At 39.9% G+C, this 16,981-nt stretch overlaps 1 protein-coding gene across 1 annotated transcript in view; it reads left to right on the top strand.

The window, feature by feature from the left end:
- The window catches only part of LOC6053563, a 275,106-nt gene that overhangs the window by 155,666 nt on the left and 102,459 nt on the right, over positions 1 to 16,981 (top strand). The window lies entirely within an intron of this gene.

Here is a 16,981-nt window from a genome sequence, read left to right as displayed (position 1 = left end):
CAATTATTTTAAAGTTTTGTGTTTTTTTTTTTCTTCACCGTTTGACACGTTTTTAATGGCTTCGATGGATTGCTATCGAAAACAGCAGGAGCTAATTTTTGGAATGAGAGCTGCGATAGTCGCAAAATGCTCTAAAATTTGTCGGGGATATCACCTTGGGAAGATTTTCTCATGCGATTTTTCTAACAACTTGGATTTAACAAAACTGCACATTTTCTGTTCTTATAACAGAAAAATGTGCAACAATTCCCATGGATTTGCGTCACTGTAATAATTGCTTATTATTATCAGATACTGTCACATGAGAAATACGTCGACATGGATCAAACAGATTTCTTTAGGTTACACCGTTTCCACCTGAACAATTAAGTTTATGACGCACCTTATGGTATACTGGGAAAGTTCTAGATTCTTGAACATTGTATTCAGACAATGACTACGTGGCTTAAGGATTTTTTTTTTGTGTCAATCAAATTTTTCATAAAACGAATTTTCTAGAAATGAATTTGCAACTGCAAAATTGTCATTTCTGTTCGCAACGATGACCATCTTGGACGTAGTAGGCCGACTCTGGACTCGCAGCAAGCGACGATTCCACACCCACTTGTCCGAGCTGACCAGGGAATTCAACTACCGGTCGGAGTTCTTCTTCGGCATGGACTACTTGATGGCCATCGGTGGGCTGAGATTTGAGCCAAAAAGCGGAACCTCGCCGATCTGGTGGAAGCTGTACCGACTGTCGATGCCGTTGATTGCGGTTTTGATGACGTGGAAATTGTCGCGGAATGTGGCGCAGGATAAGAGTCTGGATCGGGTTCTAAACAGCTTGCAGCTGGCCATCGGAACTACCGTGATACTGATGCGGGGTTTGCTTATTGTGCGGTGTTACAATTCTCTGAGACGAGTTTGCGAATACATCAACAGTCGGGATTTTGGCAAGGATCAGGAATGTTCACTCCGAATTCGTGCCGAAGCGTTTTACACTGTTCGACGATTGGTGGTAATCCTGGCTTCTGGACAGTTCTTTGGAACAATCACCTTGGCTACGCAGAACATGGCCGACCACGACACTTTCGGGTTGCCGTTCGATCTCCGGAACATAAGTGAATTGCTGCAAACTGTCCTTCAGAAGCTCTACAGCCTATCGTTTCTTGGAATGACCTACTCATCTCTGGTAGGTAACATGGCGGTCTACATGGTACTGAAGGGACTGTTGACCGAGCTGACCATTGTTGCAAAGTGCTTCGAAGGAATCATGATTCGTACAAACCACCGAGTTGCCGTCAAAATGGATGGAATCGCTGGAAACTCTGAACACTTGCGTCTCATCGAGAGGAAACACTACTGGACGTATCTGCCGGAGGAGTTCCATAAGTGCATCCAACTACACCAGAAATTGTTCAACTGTCTGAAAGTTGCAAAGCCATGGCTCAACGCTACTCTCCTGACCGTGTACTATTCGACCATGCTGAACATCGCTTGCGGAATTGTCTACCTGCTGTCCACGGAGTCATCCCAGATGGGAATCTACTCGATACAGATCTTCTACTACATCGGAATGCTCATCTTCGAATGCTACGTCCTATCGTACCTCGTGAGCAAGCTGACCGAAGTGGTAGCTTCTTGAAATCTTCATCAGCCTTTAACTGTTGATTGCACCCTCTTTTGCCTTCCAGAACAAGTCCATCGGCTTCACGGTGTACTCGCTACCGTGGCCGGCGGAGTTCGTGTTTGAGCCAAGGTTTGCGGCTCAGTACCGCTCGGCGGTCGCCACAATCCTGGTGATACTCGCAACCTCGCAGCAGCCGCTCGGACTGAACTGCTTCGGATTCTTCGAGTTCACGCTGGAGCAGTTTGCCGAACTGGCCAACCAGACGTACTCGCTGGTGACGTTCTTTAGGAACTTTGTTTGAGAAGTTGGTGTGATTTTGTGTTGTTCATTAGAAGCTGGTTTCAACTTTTTAGATGCGATTGTAATGCAAATTAAAAAAAACAGATTTTAGTATCTAAAAAGTAAGAGGATTTACAATCAATCATTGTTTGGATATAGAAGAAGGAAAAAACAAAAAATAATAAGTTAATGGTAGGTCCAGACTCGATTATTCGAAGTTCTCGCAACAAAATTAGCTTTGATTAGCCGATTCTCAATATTTAGCCTGTTCTAAAGTGATGAAAAAACTTGTAATCCAAGATGGCGACCAGTATGGAGGTGGTAGAATATTTCTGGAGTTTTTTTTTTGAAAAGGTTCAATAAACCAAATTTCCAGTTTTTGCTTTTTGGGTGTTTTTAGAACCGCCTTGAGTCAGGGGTATTGAAAAACACCCAAAAAGCAAAAACTGAAAATTTGGTTTATTGGTCCTTTTCAAAAAAAACTCCAGATTTGAAATACTGTTGACTCTCTGGTTGTAGATCTCCTCGATCTCAATGTTACTCCATCTACCGATGCATTCTTCAGACCCAACTGCATACTGCTTCTCTCCATTTCTCGATATTTTCTCTTACTTGAAGGATCTCTTTCTCGACGGTCCCTTGGATTCTATTTGCCTCACAAAATATTTTCCGGTTGTCAATAATTTCACTTTACTTGGCTTGCTTGGACATTTGTCTTTGTGAAACGAAGCTTTGAAGGATGTTTGACATTTTTTTGTTTTTGTTTGCTGGACGGTGCCATGATTCTCTCCCAAAGCACCAATAAACATATTTGCAATCGAGTCTTCATATTCGTGATGAAAAGCTCCATAATTCCGACAGATGGCGCAAAGCATCGAAGAATGACGATTCAAATTTTTGCTGTTCGGTTATATAGGAATGCAAACTTAAAATTGAATTTACAGCTCTTAGAACAACTTTTGAGAAAAAAAATCAAGTAGTACGAGTGTAAACTTTTTGCCCTCTATAAAATAACGCAATAAAAAACATTTTGAAAAAAAATAATTTTGAAAAAAAATATTGTTCAAAATGATAGAGTATCAAAAGTTAACAAAGTATCAGCTCGAATTTTTGCTCAAAAGTTGTTTTGAACGCTGGAATTTAACAAAACAGAATTCTCATACATAACCTCAAAGGGCGGAAATTTCAATCGACATTCTTCGCTCTGTTCTGCTACTCAACACTAGGTGTCGCATGTCGTTTGGCTCTTGAACGGCAATTGCAGCGTTCTGTGAACTGATGATGCTCTTTTTCAATGGTCCCTTGAATATTGACAACCGGAGATTCGACTGTATAGCAATCAACAACGCAAATATAGCTTATTTAAAGTCACTGTACTCGAATTTGGCCAAATTCTATAAGGTGTACTAGGATAGAGAAATCCAAGATGGTGGCCACTGCGACGGTAAATTATAGATAAAATTCTTATTCGGTGACTTCAATGTAGTCAAGTTCAGGTGTTTTTTGTCTGTTTTTCAGATTTTTGTAATTTAAAAAAAACGAGGCTTTTGATATTCGAGTCAAGACTGTATTATGAATATTCACAACGACAAATCAGACATCATTCACCAATTCACCGATCTCAAAACCACTTAATTAGCTAAACAAATAACATGCATTCACCCGCAATGATTAATCGAGCATTGATTGCAAATTTTACCGATCGATTACCAGCCGCGGCGCAAGCCTCAGATTCAGGTCAACCCCACTTCCTGGGCGCGCAGCGCGCGATTTTTCACGCAATAATGCGATTATTATCCAATTTTTCAAAGACCCCAACGTTCCGTTACAGCAGAAGCAGCCAATTCACACCTTTCCGTAAGGGGGGATTGAAATTACATCACCAGACCCTTCTCACCCGTGAGGTGCGATTCAAGAGATGAAACAAGAAATAGGTTCTTTCTCAGCCGACAGACTAAAGCTGAGAGGCTCGGTTGAAGTATCTCGTTTGATGGATGACCCTTTGCCCACATCAACGGGCGGCATCTTGGCCGATACAGCAATAGCTTTGCTACAAGAAGGTCCCCCCGAATGAGCAATCATGACAGGTTGAAGGTATCGTCAACGGACTGCACAGTGGAGACGTTAGAGTAACTGTTGGTAAAAATTGAGTCAGAGTCAGAGTCAGAGTCAGAGTCAGAGTCAGAGTCAGAGTCAGAGTCAGAGTCAGAGTCAGAGTCAGAGTCAGAGTCAGAGTCAGAGTCAGAGTCAGAGTCAGAGTCAGAGTCAGAGTCAGAGTCAGAGTCAGAGTCAGAGTCAGAGTCAGAGTCAGAGTCAGAGTCAGAGTCAGAGTCAGAGTCAGAGTCAGAGTCAGAGTCAGAGTCAGAGTCAGAGTCAGAGTCAGAGTCAGAGTCAGAGTCAGAGTCAGAGTCAGAGTCAGAATCAGAATCAGAATCAAAATCAGCTGTAAAGTCGGGATCGATTTAAGTAAAACTGCATAAGTCAGAGTCTTGATCATTCAAAAAACAATGAAGAATACATCCCAACTCCTCGTCAAACTGACCCACTGTCCCTCCTTCGTCAACTTCGTAATCAGCTGATCTCCCAGATTCTGCCACCGAGACCTACAGACCTACCTACCAACCTGTATGCACACCTCTTCTGCCCGCCACGTAAGGGCCCCCTCATGAGGCCCCATAAATGATTCAGTTAGTGGAGGCCACCTCGACCCCCGGACGCCGACGTACGGACTCCGTTAGCGTTGAGCTGAAGAAGAAGTTGGTGCCCGATGGTTTCGTAAGAACACGTGAGCTTTGAACCGTTTTGAGGCCCGCTAGAGGTGCCCAACCAGCCAGAAGAAAGAAACATAAAACGATCTTGGGGGACGGTTGGGGCCGCTCCGCTCCGCGTCGAACTCGCAGATGCTTATGCTGAACTGAAACGGGGGAAGCTTCGAAGAATTATGCAACCGATGATGGTGAGGATGATGATGTTTTTATTGCTCCCGCGACGCGGCCCGATGCACATCTTGAAAGGGTTGCCAGAGTTGTAAAAATCTCGCAGGGTTCTAAGAAAGCATCACCTCCGAACCAAGATCTAAGTGAGAACTTCCCATCGCTGACCATCTTGGCAGGGTTGCGAGCGTACCTGGGCCCATGTCGAGGGGGGAGGGGTTCGTGTGAAAATTCAACCTGACGAGGGGATGTGTGAACGAAAAAAAAAACGAAGAAGTGATGCTGCTGCAGCGAAAACGTGACGCCTTCGGACTCGGAGGACTTTGTTGGGCTGCTGAATGAGTCATACAGAACGCGCTGCCGGAGTTGTTGCTGCCTCGTGAGGTGATGGTGGGAACAGTTTTAGTGCGCTTGAAGTGTTTTTTTTTCAGCTCGAAATTGCGGCAAAAGGTGCCGTATGGTTTCGGTGCCTGCAAGTGTCTTGCAGGCGAGTTTGTAACGAACGGTAACACCACCAGTAGTTAACGACTTGGGAAGGAAGCGTTTGGAGAGTGGAGTGATTTTCTGGGAAAATGCTGTCGAGGCATTTGAAAAGTAGGGCAAAAAAATGAGTTAAAATTTCATTCAAAAATTAACAAATTAAAGAAAACTTTGCTCCCAAGAGAAGTTTAAAAGGAATAATTTTGAATTTATTGAACTCGATTTGAAGGAAAAATGTTTTTTCAATGCACCTTTCTGTCATAGCCTTCACAAAACATGCGATCCACGGCACGGTGTGTCCCAATCGCGGCGAAACAGGTTGTGCATCGAGCTTTTGGAAAATTGCTCTCATTTGGAGGAGTACCCCCAACCAGAGTCGATGTGCGCCCCCAAACCAGCTAGTTGCTTGTAATTTTTCCAATCGCTTGGAACTCGAACCACTTTTCACGTCCTTTCATCGCCCGTTTGACTGTGCTGCACGGAATGTACACACAGGTTTAGAAACCTTTTCATTCAGACTGAGGGCACGAGGATGGGGGGGGGGGCAGCTTATCTATCTAAGCCAACTCTTGCCAGGTTGCCCGCGCAAGACCACGACTGACTACAAACTCAAAGGAAAACTCGACCATCGAGCGGAGTCGAACGGCGATGAGCTCGATTTGTGGAACTATTTTCGCCTCTAATCAGTTGTCACCGTGCCGCCAGAAATCTGGAACACCAAGAATGTGACTCTCGGGGAGATCTCCCCGGCCGGCGTTCAACAGGTTCGCCGTTAGAAACCGTTGCTGCAGCGGAGTACGAACATTGCTTTTGTGCTAAGTACCACCCCGCCGCCGTCATCATCATGAACTGGAAGCATTAGCACTGGCCTGGCTCGACTCGACTATCCACATGAGTTCAATTGGCGAACCTAGAAAGGTGGGAAGGAGGGTGGTTTTGCCAACTTTGGGTGGCGTGCGGGTATTGAGAGTTAAAAAGCCATGAAGATTTAACGACCGTTTTCCATTAAGAGGCTTACACACACAGTCACTCACACACACACACCCCTTCCGAATTACCCTCACTAACCACATCAGAGGGAGGTTCTTTCGAGTTAGTCAAGCCCCATGAATGCATGCTACAGCGAGGTTGTGGTGGCTCAAATTGGCAAAAAAAAGAACAAGCAGCAAAGCATAAGTCGTTTCGGGGTTGCTTTATAACTAAATGATGACGAGAGATGGCCGGCTGATAAAAGGAGTAACTTGTCAACGCAGGGGGACAAAGCCCAAAGTCGGAGGAAACGGGAAGACCGAGGAACTTGTTAATATTTATAAGAGTACTTTCTCGTGTGCGCCAAGTCATATTTGCACAATGGGAGGGCTTTGGACTATAGTTGGAGTAAATGAAAAAGTACCACCGGAAGAAACTTAACCAAAAGTGTTGACATTGTCGTACGACAATGACGGCGAACAGGGTGATAAGTTGGTCTTAATGGAGAGACAACTCTCTGTGCTGTTTTAAGGTGGCAGAACGAGGTAGAAAAGGTTAGTTTCATTCTGCTAGCCTGGGTTACATTGTGTTGAACGTAAACTTTGCAAACTTGCGGAGGGAAAAGAAATAGTTTGTAAATTGACGTCACCGAGTGAGAGATGGTCTCTTTTGGTTTATGAAAGGTCAGTGCGGAGCGAAATGTCACCACTAATTGTTGTCAAAGTTGGTTGATCTTCTGTAATTAGCGTTGCTTATGCTTGAGGTAGTTTAAAGGTAGTTTAATTAAGAGACTTTATCTTGGGCTTGATGCAGATAAATTTCAAATTTCAAGCTAAATTTTAAAAATTTAAGCAAGGTCTAGCAAAAGAAATTTTTAAAATTATTATCAGCATGCAGACATGCATCGGCACTAAGAGCTCTTCTTAACGGCACTCAGCTTGTTCCACATGGCATTTTCATTTAAAGTAATGCTATGCTTGTTGCCAGGCAAAAACCTCTTGTTTTTGGCATGAATAATGTGGTTCATTCGGAAAAACGATTTAGCGATATTTTCATGGTATTGTTCTCTTAAGCTCTTTAAAAAAACTTCTTAAAAGCTCTTTGAGTGCGCTTAAAGGTTCTTACGGTATATTCACTTAGTTTTCAAAATTAATTCTAAGAGTCTTTGGGAGCCTTAAAGATTAGCGTAATTAGTGTACTCTAATCACTGGCACAACATGCTGGGCATCATCTACGAGTTCTTCTAAAAGAGGAGTTAGAGCGGATGCATGTCTGTCAGCATGATACAGTCAAAAATTGCTAAATATAAATGATTTCAAGAAAATATTTGTCCCCATTTCCCATATGAAAAAAAATTGTCCCCAAACCCCATTTGATAAAACAAACAGGTACAAAAATAATCATTGGGAGACAAAAACTTGAAAATAATAATGTATGCGTAAAATTAAAATTTCACTAAGTGATTCATTTTTTTAACAATTTTACGTTTTTAATGTAACTTTTATTTTTTTTTTTGGAAGAACATTTTCAACAAAGATTATGATTTCTTTAAATTTAAGTTCAGTGATTTTTGCATAATTTCCATAAGCATTAACTATTCCGCGATTCACTAAGATTTCGGTCATTCGTTTTTTTGTATTTTTTAATCCGGCTGATTTTGTTTTGGTGCCATCGGTATGCCTTAAGAAGCCATTTTGCATCATTAGTTTGTCCATATAAATTTCCATACAAATTTGGCAGCTGTCCATACTAAAATGATATGTGAAAATTCAAAAATCTGTATCTTTTGAAGGAATTTTTTGATCGATTTGGTGTCTTCGGCAAAGTTGTAGATATGGATATGGACTTCACTGAAAAAATTATACACGGTAAAAAAAATATCTTTTTGTCACTAAAACTTGATTTGCAAAAAAAACAATATTTTTTTTTAATTTTCTAATATGTTTTAGAAATTTTCAGAATGGGCAAAAAATCTTTGACCGAGTTATAATTTTTGAATCAATACATAAAAAAAAGAAATATTATTCGCAAAAAAATTTCGATTTCATTTTTTGGTGTAAAATTGAATTTGCATTCAAAAATTACATTAGTGAAATTTTGATAAAGTGCACCGTTTTCAAGTTAAAGCCATTTTTAAGTGACTTTTTTGAAAATAGTCTCAGTTTTTCATTTTTAAAAATTGGTGCACATGTTTGCCCACTTTTGAAAAAAATATTTTTGAAAAGCTGAGAAAATTTTCTAAATTTTGCTTTTTTGTTGAAACGACTTTTAGTTGCTGAGATATTGCCATTCAAAGATTTAAAAACAGGAAAATTGACAGGACAGAATGTTTTCTAAGTCTCACCCAAACTACCCACTATTTTCTAATGTCGATATCTTAGCAACTAATGGTCCGATTTTCAATGTAAAAAATATGAAACTTTCGTGAAATTTTGTGATCTTTTCGAAAACAATATTGTCAATTTTTTTAAAGCAAGACTATCATTTCAAAAGGGCGTAATGTTGAGCCGTGGTAAAACTCCTCAACTTATATTTGTACTAACTTAAATACATTTTCTTGCATTTTGTTTACAGGTATACTCTAGTCTTATAAAAAAGGTACATAAATTTGGATGTAACGCATATGTTTAACCAAAACATATGACTGCGTTTTTAGAAAACGACTGTAATCGTGTTAAATGAATTCATAACATTTTTCTTCTAAAATTATTATAAACAAGCCAAACCCGACAATCTTCGTCATGTCTATTTTTCGTTTGTTGACGTTTTTATCTTATTTGTTTATGATTTTACGTAACTTTTTTCATACAATCTGCAGATTTTCCGGAATCGGTTCCAGAGTGGCCAAAGTTGTCACTTTTTGGCATAAGAACCGTTCTTGGACTTATACGAACCCAACACAACAAAGAGCACCTTGATTCGACGCTCCGTATTGAACTGATTCGCGTTCGAACAAAACCTTTGAATTTTTTTATATAGGGGCAAGGGGGGGGGGGGGGCAGAATGGTCCGCCTAAGCAAAATGTACCGAAACCCATACAAAAACTTACAAATTTATGAATCCTGTGTTGTAGTAGGCGTATGCTTTGGGATGTTCCCTTCAATGTTGTATACTTGGTTGATAAAAATTTTCAGCTTAAAACTATTTTTGATGCAATTTAAAAAAAAAAAGTTTTTCGACTACTTTTTCCAGGGTGCGGGGCAGAATGGACCACCCTGCGGGGCAGAATGGGCCACCTTAGCAAACAAGCCATTTAGTCTAATACAACGTCGAAGGGTGATAAGAAATGACTTAAGTAACCTTTCCAACATAGTGTCCATGAAGTTTGATCACTTTTATAAAAAAGTCACTTAACAAAACAAACATTTTGAAAATAGTGTAAATATGTCGAAATAAGACACTATTTTTACAAATAAGCGTCAAAACAATAAAAAATCAACTAATGTTGCATTAAACGTGATTTTTGAAGCTACCAGGAGTGAAATAATCCATTTAGCTCAAATTTCGCTCCTTTTGACTGTTTTTATAAGGCAGGAAAAGGGTGGTCCATTCTGCCCCCAAGTGGATTTTAATTTAACACTTCCACCACCAATCCTCTAAATGATTTGAAAGTTCCGTTGTTGTTTGATTACCTTTGTAATAGCTCCTGGTAACATTATAAACATTGAGCAAACTTATTCAAACAATCTAACTTTCGAGAAAGCTTATTTAAGAACCTCGAAATAAACAACATTTGCGTGGTTTTTCAATAAATTTACATTTGTGCTCATAATTCAAAAAATACAATGAATTCAAACGTCGTTTTCGGTATGGTGATGCTATTTGACGTCCTTTATAAGACCCTTGCCTTACAGTTGGTCTAAATCCATTCTAAAGCCCAAAACCATGGGTGGCCCATTCTGCCCCCATGGTCCATTCTGCCCCCACTGCCCCTATATAGATAGATTTTATGTTGCCTTCCTCACTGAGGTAAGGCTATAATCCTGCTCTAAAAATGAACTTCGTATAAAAAAGTCGTAGACCCACCTTCATGTATACATATCGACTCAGAATCGAAAACTGAACAAATGTCTGTGTGTATGTGTGTGTGTATGTGTGTGTGTATGTGTGTGTGTATGTGTGTGTGTATGTATGTATGTGACCAACAAACTAGCTCATGTTTCTCGGCACTGGCTGAACCGATTTGACCCGAACTTGGTGCATTCGACTTGGTTTAGGGTCCCATAGATCGAGTTTTATACAGATTGAAGTTTCGATAAGTAGTTCAAAAGTTATGTATAAAAATGTGTTTTCACATATATTTGGATCTCACTTAACTGTATGTAAACTATGTCCGGGTCCATCATCCGACCCATCGTTGGTTAGGTTATCAAAAGACCTTTCCAACGAGTGCAAAACATTGAAGATCTGGCAACCCTGTCTCGAGATATGGCCACTTAAGTGATATTGATATACTTTTTTGAAGCCGGATCTCACTTAAATGTATGTAAACTATGTCCGGATCCACCATCCGACCTATTGTTGGTTAACTTATCAAAAAACATTTCCAATGAGTCCAAAACATTGAAGATCTGGCAACCCTGTCTCGAGATATGGCCACTTAAGTGATATTGATGTACTTTTTTGAAGCCGGATCTCACTTAAATGTATGTAAACTATGTCCGGATCCACCATCCGACCCATTGTTGGTTAGGTTATCAAAATACCTGTCCAACGAGTCTAAAACATTGAACATCTGGCAACCCTGTCTCGAGATATGGCCACTTAAGTGATATTGATGTACTTTTTTGAAGCCGGATCTCACTTAAATGTATGTAAACTATGTCCGGATCCATCATCCGACCGATTGTTGGTTAGGTTATCAAAATACCTTTCCAACGAGTCTAAAACATTGAACATCTGGCAACCCTGTCTTGAGATATGGCCACTTAAGTGATATTGATGTACTTTTTTGAAGTCGGATCTCACTTAAATGTATGTAAACTATGACCGGATCCACCATCCGACCAATTGTTGGTTAGGTCATCAAAAGACCTTTCCAACGAGTCCAAAACATTGAAGATCTGGCAACCCTGTCTCGAGATATGGCCACTTAAGTGATATTTATGTACTTTTTTATTCCGGATCTTAAAAATAGATGAAATTTTTGTACAATTCCATCATATCATCCATTGATGGAGCGGCCGTGGCTGACTGGTTACGGTGTTCGCTTTGTAAGCGAATGGTTCTGGGTTCGATGCCCATCTGCTCCCAACGAGAAAGTTAAGAACACATGAATTTGAAATGATAAATATGAACGAAAAATCAAAGTCGCTCGAGGCGGGGTTCGATCCCCCGTCCTTTGGATTGGTAAGCAAAAATGCTAACCACTAGGCCATGACGACTTGGTGAGCGTGGACTGGAATCAGGAATACTGTTACAGAGAGCGAGTTGTGGCGCTTTAACCACGGCAAATAGTGTCCAGGGCATTCGTGGAAATACAATGTCCCATCCCAGAGGGTCCCGGAGTACCAAACCTTCTTAGCATGGTGCTCCCAACGAATACAACCAAATCTCGGAGCGTATGGTGGTGTGTCCCCACGCTTCTTCCTCCCTGTCGATTCAGAATTGTGTTGTTGTTCGAACACTCAGTGCTCAAACTCAACCCAATTACGAGTCATCTCTGCGATACGGCTTTACGCAGTAGGCCTGGCCGCTTTAACGCTTGTGATGTTTCAATGCATTTCAATGCAATGGTGCACTACAAATGTTAATAAATGACAAGAAGAGTGCTAGGCGTCATCTAACCTAAGGCACTCTCCAGGATCCCTTCGAAAGATTGGCTGCGCTAGGGTCTGATTAGATTAGATTAGATTAGAATTCCATCATATCATCCATTGTTGGTAATAAGTGAGGAAGGCTCCAACCACATAGGTGGATTAAGTTAGTTTTTTTTTTATATTGAAAGAATAAAAACATTTATGATATTTTTCACGGGTATTAACAATTGGTTAGGAGCTATAATTCGGAAAAGATAAATAGTAAATTTTTGAAATAATATAAATTAAAAAAAATAATTCTCGGCTCATGCGTAATAGTTATATTTTCATTCAACAGGGCTTACAAAACATAATTTAAATCGAAATCTACAATAAATATAATCGGTTGTCCAACAGTTCATCATTTTCCAACTAAAACAAACCTTGTTAGATCCTATCAATTTTTATGTGTCGAATTTATCTTTTTGTCCTTACGATGTTTTGTTTCAGTTTGGTTGTTTTGTCAATTTAATTTTATGTTTTAAACAAATATATTTTAATTATATATAAACTTTAATCGGAATGAAATTCATAACTTTCAAAACTGAATTTAAGTTTCCCAATTTTCTTCCTTCACAATTTAGATTCGATACAATTTGAATAAAACCAAAAACCCTTTAGGGCCCAATTATTTCAATCCAATCAAAGCCTCAAATTAACCAACAATAATAAAAAAAACGCCTTTGGCCTCCCAACCAAACGAGCATTCCTTTCCCTTTCAACCGAATTGACCAGCCTCGATTCCTCTCGATTGATCGCATCAATCCAATTTCAGATAGTGCGACGACGGGGTACTTCTCCGTAATCGTCAAACGGCTGAAATTCCACATTCCGTCTACTCTTTACTATCCCACAAGTCTGAGTCAGCACCAATTACCCAAATAAGGGTTAGAACTAACTCCCAAGCTGTTGTTGCCAGTTGAACCACGTGACAAACACGCGACACTTCTCGCAAGGCCTGGCCCACGATGGCAGCACTGCCTGCCACTAGTCGACTTGTTGACTGACGGATTCCCGCTTCCTCGCTCACAGCTTCCAGAGTCGGTCTCGGCCTGGCAGGGCTTCACCAGGGTGAAACTTCGAGTCGCTGAGGAAGTGGCAACTCTGAGCTAATTTTATTTACATAATTAAATTAAGTCGGGGAGGCTGGCGTGTGTACACACTTCAGAAGCACGCGAGATCTCTTTCTTTGGCATCAACCCCGGGGGAGGTCGTGGGGCCACACCCGACGACATGCGGCTTCTTCGAGAAGGAAGAAGCCACTCTTTTTTTTTTTTTTTGCTGCGTTGGCCATAATTAGATTGTGCCAAGATGGGTTTCGGGCGAGGAAGGTCGTCCCGCAAAATTGTGATGAACTCCTGCTCCAGCTCCAGCGTCGTCGAACAACAACAAACGGTTGTAAATTGATACCGGTCATGATTTTTCGCACTGGGATGATCCGCGGAATATCTCGCGACGGGATCGAATCTGCTCGGTTTTGTTGTGCTGAAGAGTCGTTGTCTACTTCAAGGGAAGGAGGAAGATTTCGCTAATTGACACCTGGGGCGACGACGAGTTCGAACTGGTTCGATTAGAAGGGGGTTGAAATTCGATGGCAAAATGTTTATTTGGTTAAGGTCGCTCGAAAAGGAAAGTTTCCGCGAAGGAAGTGCTAAATTTTTAAAATGTTTATTTTTCGACCGTTGAGATGTTTATCGGCCGGGCCAAATGAATCTGATTTTAATTCACGCGACGGGAGGGATTTCTGTTTATTTAGGACGGATCCCAGGCCAAGCAAGAAATTGGAGAAGAGTGCTGTAGGCAAATAAAATCTTGGAAATTCTATGATTTAAGTATCTTACTAGAACGTTAATATCTGCAACTTTATTTTGGGACAAGTTTAGGATTTGGTGCTATTTTCAAACAATTTTATTTGAATTTCAAAAGTTTTTCAGAAGTTGTACGTGAAAATTATTACTAGTATTATTTTGTCTAGTCCAAACCCGATTTTCAGTTAAATCTAGAAATCAGAACAACTCAATTCACAAATTCCTCGACAAATTCACTTTTCCTAATTCAGTTCAACTGCTAAGTCCACCACCGGCCAGAAACAGACCTCATTATCATCAAAACGATTGCATTTGTCCCGCTGCAAACCATCGCAAGATAAAAGTCAAACGTTGCTGCTGCACTTCCACAAAGCAGTTCATGCTCGACTCCGGTGCACCGGATCCCCGTGAGAGCCCCATACCTATCGGGGAGGGAACACCTGACTTGGAGCGCTCCACAAATGCCCTGGTTGGGGGTTGGTTGTTGGTTTTTCCTTCGCCCCTTTATCTGATGTTGGCCGACAACACAACCAGGTTCAGGCCGCGCAAATCTGCCTTACCCTTAGCCGGCAAGCAGATATGATGTATTGCGGTTTGCCAACAGCTGCTGGGAAATCTAGAGTATGGTTTGAAGAGGTTGTGTAGTGCATTTTTGTTGTGTCTAGCTAAGGACCCGGAAATCAAATAAAGCATGCGACCTTTCAAAGCTACTCTCACGAGCAAACCAGTGTTCTGGATATAACTAGGGCAAAGTCTGTTGTTGTTGTTGACGGGCCATTTGGTTTTGTGTAGGCTTGCATCAACAGATACGATTTGGAGGGGCAGGAATTCCTGGCTGTGGGTGAGAGGAAGGAGTTGTGGGTACAACGGTTCAAAGGGGTCTCTCTCTCTCTCTAGGCCAAGTGATGTTGGTTTCTTGGAGCAGACGGGACGTGTTTGTGCATAAATGTCTTATCAATTTGTGTTGGGTTGAATAGTGCATTCGGTGGAAAGTGGAGGATTCCGGTATTTTTGTTATGTGAATCTAAATGCTATGGAAAATTTGCCATACGAATCTAGTCTTTATTGCTTGAAACTCGATTATTTATAGGAATTTGATTAATTTTGATTGAAAATTAAATTTAATTATGTCTGAAATCATTATTAATAATGGCTTACAATCGATTGTAGAGGTTTTTCTAATAAAAATTAAAATTTCCAGAAATAATTTTTTTGCCACCTATTTTCTTTCTGAAAAATTTGGAATGGGACCAAAAACTTGAAATAAAATTAACCCTCTGCAACACAACTCCTCCGTTAGACGAGCTTCAATTCAAATATTTACCGAAAATTCATTTTTAAACCAATTTTTACGTTACGTGATTTAAATATTTCGGTACCTCAAAGCCGTTGCATCGTATGAAAATGTGGTCAGGGACAAACTTGTAGGAAATTTGATGGGCTTTCTAAAAAAATACACTGGAAGAAAAAACACGCCACTTTAATTCGATTTTTTTGATTTTTATGTTTGAAAGTCAAATTTGAGGGTGAGCCCGATATTTTTTTCGCTAAAATTTTTTGTGAAAATAGCCTAAGTTGTAACAAAAAAACTCACGGAAAATTCAGGATGGAGCAACTCACCTGAAAAAATACCAAAATCTTTTACTGAAACAGTTTTTTTGAAAAGTGTTCTAAACATCAAAATTTTCAAAAACCGAATACGGGAATTGATTTTCCAGACAATTTTACATAAAAGTGTCTATATTGACCACTGTCCTTAATTCAATCCTTGTGAAGTTCAGCGGTTTTAAAAATAAAAATGTCGAAAAAATGGTTTTTAGATGTTTTTTTATATGACAGACTTTATTTTTCACTCTCGTGAATATTTTTACCGGAAAGCTCGTCCAATTTCCCATAAGACTGTCTATAGCCACTTTTCAATTGGATGTATGGGCTCACAGATATGAGCTCATTGCATTACTCATAACTGAAAACTGAATATTTTTTTCAGTGTAGTTCAGCGGATGGTAGTAACCTGGATAGTAAATTAGCTTAAATCATCAAAAAACGAAATATTTTGGAAAGTGGTCAAAGACAATCTTGTGTTAAATTGAACGAGCTTTCCAGTATAAATATTTCAAAAACCATTTTATTTCAACATTTTTATTTTTAAAACCGCTGTAACTTCACAAAGATTGGACTAAAGACCATAGTCAATATGAAGACTCTTATGTAAAATTGTCTGAAAAATCGATTTCCGTATTCGGTTCTTGAAATTTTCGAAGTTAAGACCACTTTACAAAAAAAAAAAGTTAATGTAAATGATTTTTGTATTTTTTTTAGGTGAGTTGCTCCATCCTGCATTTTTTGTGAGTCTTTTTGTAACATGTTAGGCTATCTTCACAAAAAATTCGAATGAAAAAAAATCAAATTTGACTTTTAAACTTAAAAACTAACCTAATCCACCTATGAGGTTGATGCCTTCCTCATTTTTACCAAGAATGGGTAATATGAGTGGTTTGGACACACATTTCAGATTTTTTTAGTTCCAGAAAAAAACACAGATATAACTTAGGTGATAATAACTCGAGACAGGGTTGCCAGATCTTCAATGTTTTAGACTCATTGGAAAGGCCTTTCAATTGCCTAACCAACGATGGGTCGGATGATGGATCCGGACATCGTTTACGTGCATATAATTGAGATCCGGATATTTGCGAAAACACGTTTTTATACATAACTTTTGAACTACTTATCGAAACTTCAAACAATTCAATATCGATGTATGGGACCTTAAACCAAGTCGAATGCACCTGGTTCGATCAAAATCGGTTCAGCCAGTGCTGAGAAAACTCAGTGAGAATTTTGGTCACATACATACATACACAACCACATACACACACACATACACACACACACACACATACACACACACAGACATTTGTTCAGTTTTCGATTCTGAGTCGATATGTATACATGAAGATGGGTCTAGGAGCTTTTAATAAAAAGTTCATTTTCAGAGCAGGATTATAGCCTTACCTCAGTGAGGAAGGCAAAATCAGAAAATCTCATAAAAGCGGCGTGTTTTTTTCTTTCAGTGTATTTTATTCGGAAAGTCCATCA

The sequence above is a fragment of the Culex quinquefasciatus genome, chromosome 3, assembly GCF_015732765.1.
Source record: "Culex quinquefasciatus strain JHB chromosome 3, VPISU_Cqui_1.0_pri_paternal, whole genome shotgun sequence".
Taxonomy (NCBI): Eukaryota; Metazoa; Arthropoda; class Insecta; order Diptera; family Culicidae; genus Culex; species Culex quinquefasciatus.
The sequence above is the reverse complement of the archived record's forward strand: the minus strand, read 5'-3'. Positions and strand labels throughout refer to the sequence as shown.